A 10,037-nucleotide genomic window follows, 5' to 3' on the forward strand; every position below is an offset into this window, starting at 1 on the left:
TGTCTGCAAAATGAGGCTCTTCTTGTAACAGCTGAAAGATCACAATCAAGCCTATGAACTCCTGACAATATGTGAGACATTTGAGGAATTTATCATTTAAATCTTACCCTTAAAACCACTATGTCTTAACTTCTGCTTTCACTTACACTATTCCTGGACTTACTTTCTGATCAGTACTACAAAGAATATTCTGTGCAAATACTGAAACTCTTGTGTTTTCCTTGTCTATTCCCTGCTTTGGCATGAAAATACCCACTGAATATTAAGAGAAAAGTAAAATAACCACAAAGATGTGTTCCATGTGTGGTGTTCTCTCCTCTGAGGGAGGCACATACATAATCTAATTTCTATGGGTTTCTAATATTTATCATGGAAAATAGTAACTATATTCTCACCAATAAACTTTGTTTAACACAGGAAAGTACATTCACACAGTCCTCTTCTGCTCTTGGGAATAGTGGTCAAGATGAATAGTAACAAGGACCTTTCATATCTGTCGGTTCTAAGCTGAAAATTTCTCCACAGCAAATGAGTGAGTTGATGCACAGAACATTGATGGGCTCCTATTGCAAAGAAGTAATCCAGGCAAAAAGAAAATTTTTAAACCTCTCAAACAGTAATCCATCAGTCAGAATGAAGTCATAATCCTGGCTCTGCCAGCCAGTGTGCTGTATTGAGTTTCTTACTTAATTTCACAATTTATAACACCCTTATTATCAAATACAAAAACTCAATGCACAAAAAAATTATCAATACACAAATATACTTTACCAAGAACAGCTATATGAAACCAGGACACCTACTGTCTCTTCTGTAGGTTAGTTTTCCTTTTTTTATACCATATATGTGTCTTGTTCTGTATAGATTATTGGGTAGTCTATCCTTTCATTGCAGCATCCATAAGTGTGGCAGTTACTAGAGCTGAAAAAGTACACCTGCATTAACATAATTCAACTGTAGAGCAGCAGTGTACTGCTAAACATTGCAGGTAAATACTGCAATAATCCGAATTCTTTGTGCTCCTTGATAGCATATCAAGATGAACATGTAGCTAGCTACGTCAAAGCATTGAAGTCTGAAGGATAAATGCAGACGGAGAAAATACCAAAGTATTTAGAAACCCACAGCTATCAGTGAGACGGAATCAAAGGTGATCTAGGTACAGCAAGATAGGATGGCATTTGGGTGGAAGATTAAGCAAGATCAGACTGTGTCCAAGTGAAGTGAGAACAAGTAAACAAGAGGAAAGACTAAAACACACGTGGTAGTGTCTTTGGGTAAAATGCAAGCCGGAAAAATCAAAAACTATTGGTGGAATTGCCTCCATCAGGTAAAGCAAGTCCCTACTTAGTTTGAGTATTAGCTCAGTAGGTTTACCAAGCTCCTACTTCCCCAAGAAACTTTTGTGGATAGGTTACTGGGCTGTAAATGCGTCCAAACCTTTAGGGGTGAACCTGTGCACGATACAGCCCTTGTTTCTCTCTGCTATATGGTGGTACAGGTAGGTCTACTACTTCTCCTGAGGTCACACCGGAGTTGTTTGTATGGAAGATGTTTCAGAAAACCCTCCCAAATATGTCAGCATTCACTTTTAGGAACTAAAAAAGATTAGGGCTCTAGAGAAGCAAATGTGAACAATTTCCATTATAATTTATAGAAGAACTTCCTTCCAAGATCAGTTGGTACAGGAGTTCAGAACTAAGTTAAATGAAAGTGTGGAATATCCCCATGGAGCAGTCAATAGATACCTTTGCAAGATGCTTTTCCTTTTTTTTTTTTTCCCCTTTTTTTTTTTTTTTTATTCCCCCTAACCCTAGAGCTGCCACATCTGCTGGTTGCCTCCTTTTGACAGCTCGTCACTCCTGAAAAATGTTTTCAAGAGCTTTGGATAATATCCAGTTCATTCTTGCAGGAAATGAGGATTTGCTTCCTCACTTGGGATACCTGCTGCTAGGTTTATTCACTAATAAGCCTGATAAATGTTTTAGCCTTTGATCAGTGTTAAATTAACAAGTAAGCTCCATAGAAAAAAAAGTCTTTGAGGCTCAGAGGCTCAAGACAGTGAATGTGTTGGAAATATGATTGATTGTCTTGCTGTGAGAAATTTCCATAAAAAAAACTTTTATCATGCTGTTATGTTCTGAACAATTAACTCAAAAGTGAAAGATATCTACCCTCCAAAGAAGACAAGAGGAAGAAAGAAACAGAATATACTTCACATGACTTTGTTTCAGTCTACATAAGCTGATTTACTGGAATATTTTTAGGTTTTCCTTTTATTATTATTTTTCATCTGTCTTACTTGAAGAATTATTTTGCTACACTGGAAAATTATTTTTATTTATCTTCTTTCTTTTTTTCCATTTTACTGGGTCCAGCAGTGATGAAGTTAATTTTCCTTATGATATTCCATGTGGTGCTGTGCTTTAGATTTGTGACCAAACCAGTGCTGATAATTCAAGAATGTTTTAGCTGTTGTTGAACCCTGCTTGCACAGTATCAACACAGTATGTTTTTTATTCTGTTTCTCCCAATGTATAGGCAGGGGGGGGGAAAGAGAAATTTTTTAATTAACTTACTTACAAATTTCATACTATTGTGACTGCAGTGTCATATTCACTTATATAAGAAAGCTTTAGCATATCTGGCTTTGATACAGATAACTATATATTAATCACAGCAGGAGATTTAAATTGAATTGAAAAATATTTCCTGAAAAGCAAAAAAAAAAAAAAAGGTTACCTTGGGCTAACATTTTTGGGAGGTATCACTGACTCCTTTAGAGGGCGTGGCAGTGCGCCCAGAGGGTGCTAAATTAGTCTTCATGGAAGATTAATCAAAAATTAGTCTGTCTCAATCATACATACAGAAATACTTTTGTGAAATGGAAAAATGGCTCAACAAGCCTCTTAAAAGGGCTTGCACTTTTTTTATGTACTCTGAGATAGACACACAGGAGAAATACTGACAAGATTTTCTCAAGAGATTAAAACAGCAAAAAACTTTACTGGCAACTTCAGAAAATCAGAGAACTTTGGCAAAAGTTTAGAGCATTGTTTGATCAACGTAAAACTGTCCACAAAGCATTAACTTAGCCCATTCAACTTAGCAAACTCCAAGCCCATCCAATTTCAAGTTAATCAAAACTCTGAGAAGAGGAAATTAGATGAAGAAAGAGAAAGAAGGAAAGATAGAAAATATACAGAGAAGAACAAATACATCTGCCACTCCTGGTTCCAGAGGTGTTCAGTTGATAGAAATTCCAAGAGGAGGTAGGGTAAAGACGTGTGCTTGCCTCATTTCCAGGGTTAAGTACCCTTTGACTTTCCTGGGCCATTCCCCAGGTGGCAGTTCCAGTCATCTGGCCACTCTGGGGCTGGACTGGGGCTCCAGCAGCAGGGTGTGGAGCACTGCCTGTGATGTGCCCATAGACGCGGGGCCGCGCAGCCTCTGTGGGACTGGGATATAGCCTCTAGGGGTGGGATATGTGGAGCAGGGCATTGCCTCACCAGGGCAAGGCCCAACCTGCTCCTTTCCTCACACATACCCAAAATGTTTCAAGCCAGGAATCTCCTGCAGTCTCTCACAAATGGTAGACCTCATCTTCCTATATTTCAGAGGCGTCCCTGAATCGTTTTTTCTCCTGTGATATACAATGCTCAATAACCTTGCCATCCATCGAAGTAATCCTAATTTCTCATTTTCTTCAAGCAAAATGCCAGCAGCTAACAACCTTGTTTTCACTGGTGCCATTCAGAAAGTTTACAGTGCATGCCATAGATCAGTCTGTTTCCACATATTTATGAATGGGTCATTGGACTGACAGTATGAAGTACCTGGCCTAAAACAATGCTATATTACAAAATTAACTTCCCTTGACGCCAGCTGTCAGATTGTTACTGTGGGAAGCATCTGGTAGCAGGCAAATGTGCATACCTATTGGCTCATAGTTTCTTACTAAAATTTAAGGCTTTCTTCTTAAGAACAGAAATATTTATTCCTTTCTTCCAGTCTTTGTAAACATTTGTCCTTTGCTTCAAGTCTTTGATGTTCCTTTTTTAACAAAAAAAGAGGGAAAAAAAAAATCTTTCCTTGACCTTGGCAGAAAGCTTAAGAGATTTTTAATGTCAGTCTTTAGATTCATAGTGGTATGAATCTGTCCATCCTTTTTGCTTTTTTATTCTGTAAACAAAACAATATTCCCCTTATCATTTTTCTATTCTGCAAAATCTTTCCTAGGAGAAAGCAAATCTGATTTTGCACATAATCTCACTTTGTACCTTGTTCTTTATACCGCAGTCTGGTACTCACAACACAGAAAGTTTCATGGTCTGCCTTAATTCATGGTTGTATATTATCTATTGTACAATGGGATATATTATCCATGAATATGTGTGAAAAATTCTGGGATAGGTCTCAGAAATTATTCCTATTTTCTTCAGAGTGGCATTGGAAAATAATTATTTTGCACAACTACATTTATTAAATTTGCAAATATAGGATGAGAAATATCCTACAGCACTATTCTTCTCTCCCTATGAAAATCTGTCTTACCAATGCCCTTCCTGAAGTGAACTGTAGTTTTGCAACAGAAAAGAATTCAGATTTTTACAAGAACGAACCACAGAAATACACTGCTTTAAATTGAAGATTGCCAGTTCATCAGCACTATTGACTCAGTATTGAAATGTGCTGACAGAAAACAGGAGTGGACATGTAGGAAAAAAAAGCAGGGAACAACAATCAGAGATTGGAAACACCAGACACCAGGTCTGCTTCCTAAACCAAGACTGTTTGTGGAGACATGCACCATAGGTCAGATATTCAGCAGGTTAGGTCAATATAATCTCACAAATAACAATGAATAATTTTTAAAATAGATACATTTTCCTCCACTGCCCCAAAAAACTTTTATTTCTTAATATTGAAACTGTATTCACATAAAGAACTTAAGTGTTACAAATGTGCGTTCATCTCCCTTTAGCAGAATTACACAGACTTTGCAGCAACAGAATAAATACTCTTTTCATTTAACCATGGTATATTAAGTAGAAGGAGATATGGCTGCAATTTTTTTATGAGGAAGCACTAGCTGTGATTCACAACTCAAAGCAAGCTTGTCAGATTGTGCCTCCCAACTCAGAGTGGGAATATCACAAGGTTGATGCTGAAATCAAAGAGATGGGCTCATTTTAACGTAAATGTGTCTTAATCTATTTTTAATGGCTTGTTTAGGAATATGGCAGTTCAGCTTGGGTTTATTGAGTTGTTTCATGTGAATCCTGCTTTTGCCAAGCATTGTACCTAGTGACTAAATACAGGAAAAAATACACTGTGTGGAAATATACCTTTTGCTGTGCTCAACCTGTTAATATTTCAGCAGTCTGTGGATCTCACTCATCTTATTCACCAGAATCGCAAATCCAGAACCTTCAAAGTAATAGTTTTTTCCAGTCATTTTATTGCTATTATTATTTTGACCATAGACTAGCCAAATTAGTTATTCCAGTCTCAGTAGGCATGCAGAGATGTTTTACTCTGAATGATTTATGATGATTAGGGCTATAAACAGACAAAGGTAGGTTATTGTCTGTGGAAAATGTCAAAATAGTTCCTCCACGGAAAGCAACACCAGCTGTACTAGAAAAATGACAATGCTTAGATGAATCTTCGTCTCAGATGTACCTTTTATTTTCCCTGGGTATATTAGTGTTGCCAGATGAAAAATTGTCCACACCTGGTGAGCTAACACAATGCTTAGTCTTCAAAGCCCACTGGCCCATGGAACTGCACAAGTGTGTAAGAAGGAGAACTGGAAGGTAACCAGCCCCAGTTTCTGTAGTTCACCAGTCAGTAAGCCCTTTTTGGGGTCCCTAACCACCAGGGACTACCAAAGAGACGGCCAGGGCAGAAGAACACATGCATAAAGGAGACAGAAAGTATGTTCATGTTTTCAGGGAAATTATTATCATATGTATGTGTGTTCTGGGACAATCAATGAATGTGTATGTAAAATACAGTATAAAACCAGAATTTTTTCTATATTCAGTATGCATGGTATTTCAGAGGAAATATCCCCTTGTGCATCTGGTTGAATAAAGAATGCCTGCTTCTTAATGCTACATTGGTGTTGAGGAGGTTTTTACTTTTTACCAAATTTTTGGTAACATTAGCAGCACACAGATTTGAAGAGACCGGTGTTGTCCAAGAAGGCTCTATGACATGAACAAATGTAGTAAGCTAGGAAGAGCAAGTGACAATGTGTGTCATATCCACTGCATTTTGTTTCTTTCTTGATATCAGAAGGCAAGGAAAGAGAGATGTACCTAGCCACATTCAGAAATTAGAGTGTTCAGATTTGAAAACTCCTTGTGAGCATAGTAGAAGATGAAAGGAAGAAAGTAGCACCCATCAATGTTGAATTAATTTGATAAAACAACATTAGTAGACTTAATAAGGCCAGAAATTTCTCTTCAAAATAATAACAAACACTTGGAATCATCAAAGTGACATTTGTATTGCCTATTATGGCTTTCACCTTGAGACCCGTATGTTCCTGACAATAGCAGTAGAATCTGTCACATGGAAAGAAAGTTTACAAGGTACAGTTTGAAAAGACAGTGTTAACAACCTACAAATCTTAATGCCCATTGATTCTCTTTCCTAGGGTGATGTGCACTGTAGAACATAAATATCTTACACTACAAAGTTATAAGCTGTATTTGGAACTATATGGAGTGGATTGTCTCTGCTGAATACTGAATATTGAAAAATATTGAAAAGAAAATGGACCTTGTACGGCATCATATATCTTCAAACACCAGTGTTAAATTCTGGAAGTGGAGACTGGAGATTTTTTTGGTGAATGGATCTTTTAGTTTATTTATCACCAATTCCCTTCTTGTTCTGTCATTTGTCCTATATCCCTATATGATTGAGAAATACCAATTTACCAGACATGTATAAATATGCATCTATGAAAGGAACACACCATTGCAGATGTGTTAATGGGCAATTAGATTATGATGATTAATTCTGCCTGATCCAGATTTATGAAATGATGGTGAATATAATCTATGTATTATCTTTTGTGAATGGTTTTATGGTGAGATGATTGGCCAGTAAAATAACACTAACAGCCCAAGGAGACTAACTTTGAATGTAATAAAGGACATTAAAAAACACAGGAAAAAAAAATTCTTTAATTTAAAAGTATATAGATTATGATATTTGTATAAATTTGTGTTTATTTTTTCCATGAGAATTAAATGCAGTAATACATTTTCTTTTTTTATTCCCATCTGAAATTCCCAATAACAGAAAACTATGAGATTTAGTAAATATCAAGTTGCAGATTATCAGCTAAATTCTATGTTCTTTTGACTGCTTTTTGGATGACTTCTTCATTCGGGAATAGTAGTCAGATTGGCTTCTTTGGAAAAATATTATAGGATGACAGCACACAATAAATCATGTCTAGCAACATGCTGAAAAACTGGCAAGAGACAGCTTGTTCAGTGACAAATACAGCTGACAACAAACATATACACCTGTTTGGAAGAATTTATGAGAAAAGAATACAAACAAGGAAAAGGGCCTTAGCTTTACAACAGATGTTCAGAAGTCTTTTATTTATTTCTTACTAATAGCAAAAATGCAACAAATACAAAAACTGAGGCTAGTAAATAACTTTTTGTCATTTTAAACACAACCGGCTTATGAAGAGAAAGTGTAGATTAATGTTTTGATTTTCAGCCTTTTCTTACTCAAATGCCAGAGGAACTAGTAAGAAAGTGACTCTAATGCATACTGTTTAAAGCATAACATGGCACAGCTCTTTTTAACGCACACATTTTGAATCCTGCCTCCAAAGCTAGGAGTAAAAGAGTAAGAGGAGTACATCCATTATTCTTTGATGCAACATGAAGTATCAAGCCATTATTTCACTAAAAAAAAAAATTTGCTATAAGAAATGACCTTGCAAAAAAAGTCATCAGATTCAAACTCTTTCATAATTAACTACTCAGTCATCTAAGTGAAATAATCAAGGTGCTGGCATAAAAATTATCATGACTGAGTCTTACTGAAATTGTTAAGACCTGGTACCATGTATTGAAAACTACCAAGAGTTAATCTTTTGGTAAAGATTAGCTCTTCTTTAAGTTTATTCTTTTTAGTCAAAGTAAATGTGTTAGATAAAATTCAATTTCCTGTTTATGGTATAAAAATTCTCACTGAAACTAGTAAATGTGTTATGTGTTATCTCTCCAAACAGCTGAAGTGTATTGTAAAAGATAGAAATGAAAAGGAACTAAAAAAATAGCAAAAAACTTCAAGAAGTTTCTACAGGTAAATGAACACAGGTGTTTTCTCTGTTTTGAGAGAAAGGGATGAGAAAATAAATATGCTTAAGGTAGTGTTTTATTAAGCTGTAGCTCATAGCTACAAGACTTCAATGAGGAGAACAGTTCTGATGGATACACAAAAATGTTTGGGGATTGCAATGATAAATTAGAATATTCATAGCACATTTAGAAGAGGCAAAACATGCAGAAGAGATTAAAAGCACTAGTTCTGGCACTTTACGATTAAGTCCTTGTGGACTCTTTGCTGACTATCTTTGAAGAGTTTTGGAGTTCATTATTTGAAAGAGCATCCTACTAATGAAATAACCCATATATATCACTCTCCAGATATGAAATCTCCTCTGATTTTATAACTCCTAGGCAAAAGTTCAGCTAGCCAAGAACAGTGATCTAGTCCATGCAAAAATCTCCAAACCCATCTCTTCAAGCATATCTCTTCTGCATATGGTTTGGGACTAGCATGGATTAGTTTACTTTGAAAGTTTCTGCCAAGCAAGGCCGTACGTGACACGATGGCAGTCCTGTGCTTCTGTTTGTCATGTTGCAAGAATACAATTTTCTCAAAAACTGTTTATATATTTTCATTTTTTAAGAACTTCTGAAAGACAGAAATAGTTTACCAAAGACACTGGTGGTGTACTATATCTGAATGATAAATTAAGAAAACCTCATTTGTGTTTTAGAAACTCCAGCTGTGAAATCCAAAAAACCAACACCATATTAATTGTTGAAAATATTAGGCCCAAGCTCATTACAGCACAAAGTTTGCAAAAGGTGATTTAAAAGATAACAGGATAAAATGAGGCACCTTGTGTATAGTCTGGAAGAGCCTCCTGTTGGGGTCCCTTCCCCCCTGCCATGTAGTCCTGGGAGAGGGGCCCCGTGGGGGAGAGACAGGGTTTCCCTAGCCCTTGGTCAGCCTCATTCCCCATTGGTTGTTTTGTGTTCCCCTGCATGGGCAAGGACCCTTGGGTCCCATGATTGCCTCAGTTCCTCAGCAGAGCTCCAGCCACGCGGCTGGAGAAATAAACATTTCTCTGAAACATCTATCAAGAATCGGTCCATATATATTTCTTTTCCACGGGCCTCCTTGTTTGATACGCGTGTTACAGTATCCGCACTGTAACAAATGGTAGAGAATTGCAAGCAGAACAATCCCCAATCCCTAAGCGACTGATGTGTGAGTAAACTCTAGAAACTCTGTATTTCTCTTCTTGTTTTTGTTTGCTATTCCATATCTAAACTATGCAGGAACCGTGGAAAGACTCTTGGCTCTCAGAGCCGCATATGGACATTTATCTTAAACTTGAAAAGATTCTTGAACAACGATTTGTAAATTTTAGCTTAACTCAAGCTCAAAAGGAACTGAAACATTTCCTTTCATGCTTGCTTAAGAACTTTTTCTATGTCTCTTCGGATTTAATTCTTACCAAAGACTTTTGGAATACCATTTGGACACAGTTAATTTTTGAGTCAAAATATATGCCGATGGAAGAATATTTTCGTGAATATTACTTAATTACCAAGGCTGTTGAGCAATGTCAGCTGTGTCTTGGTGAAGGGAAGCGTGCCTCAGAGTCCATGCGACCCAGGCCACTTGGACCGAGCCCTCTGCGAGCAGCAGCGAGGCAGTTCTCACGTGCAGGCGGAGCCACGCGAGCTGCAGTGTCG

This window comes from Corvus brachyrhynchos, unplaced genomic scaffold (genome assembly GCF_000691975.1).
Source record: "Corvus brachyrhynchos isolate BGI_N302 unplaced genomic scaffold, ASM69197v1 scaffold22, whole genome shotgun sequence".
NCBI classification, from domain to species: domain Eukaryota; kingdom Metazoa; phylum Chordata; class Aves; order Passeriformes; family Corvidae; genus Corvus; species Corvus brachyrhynchos.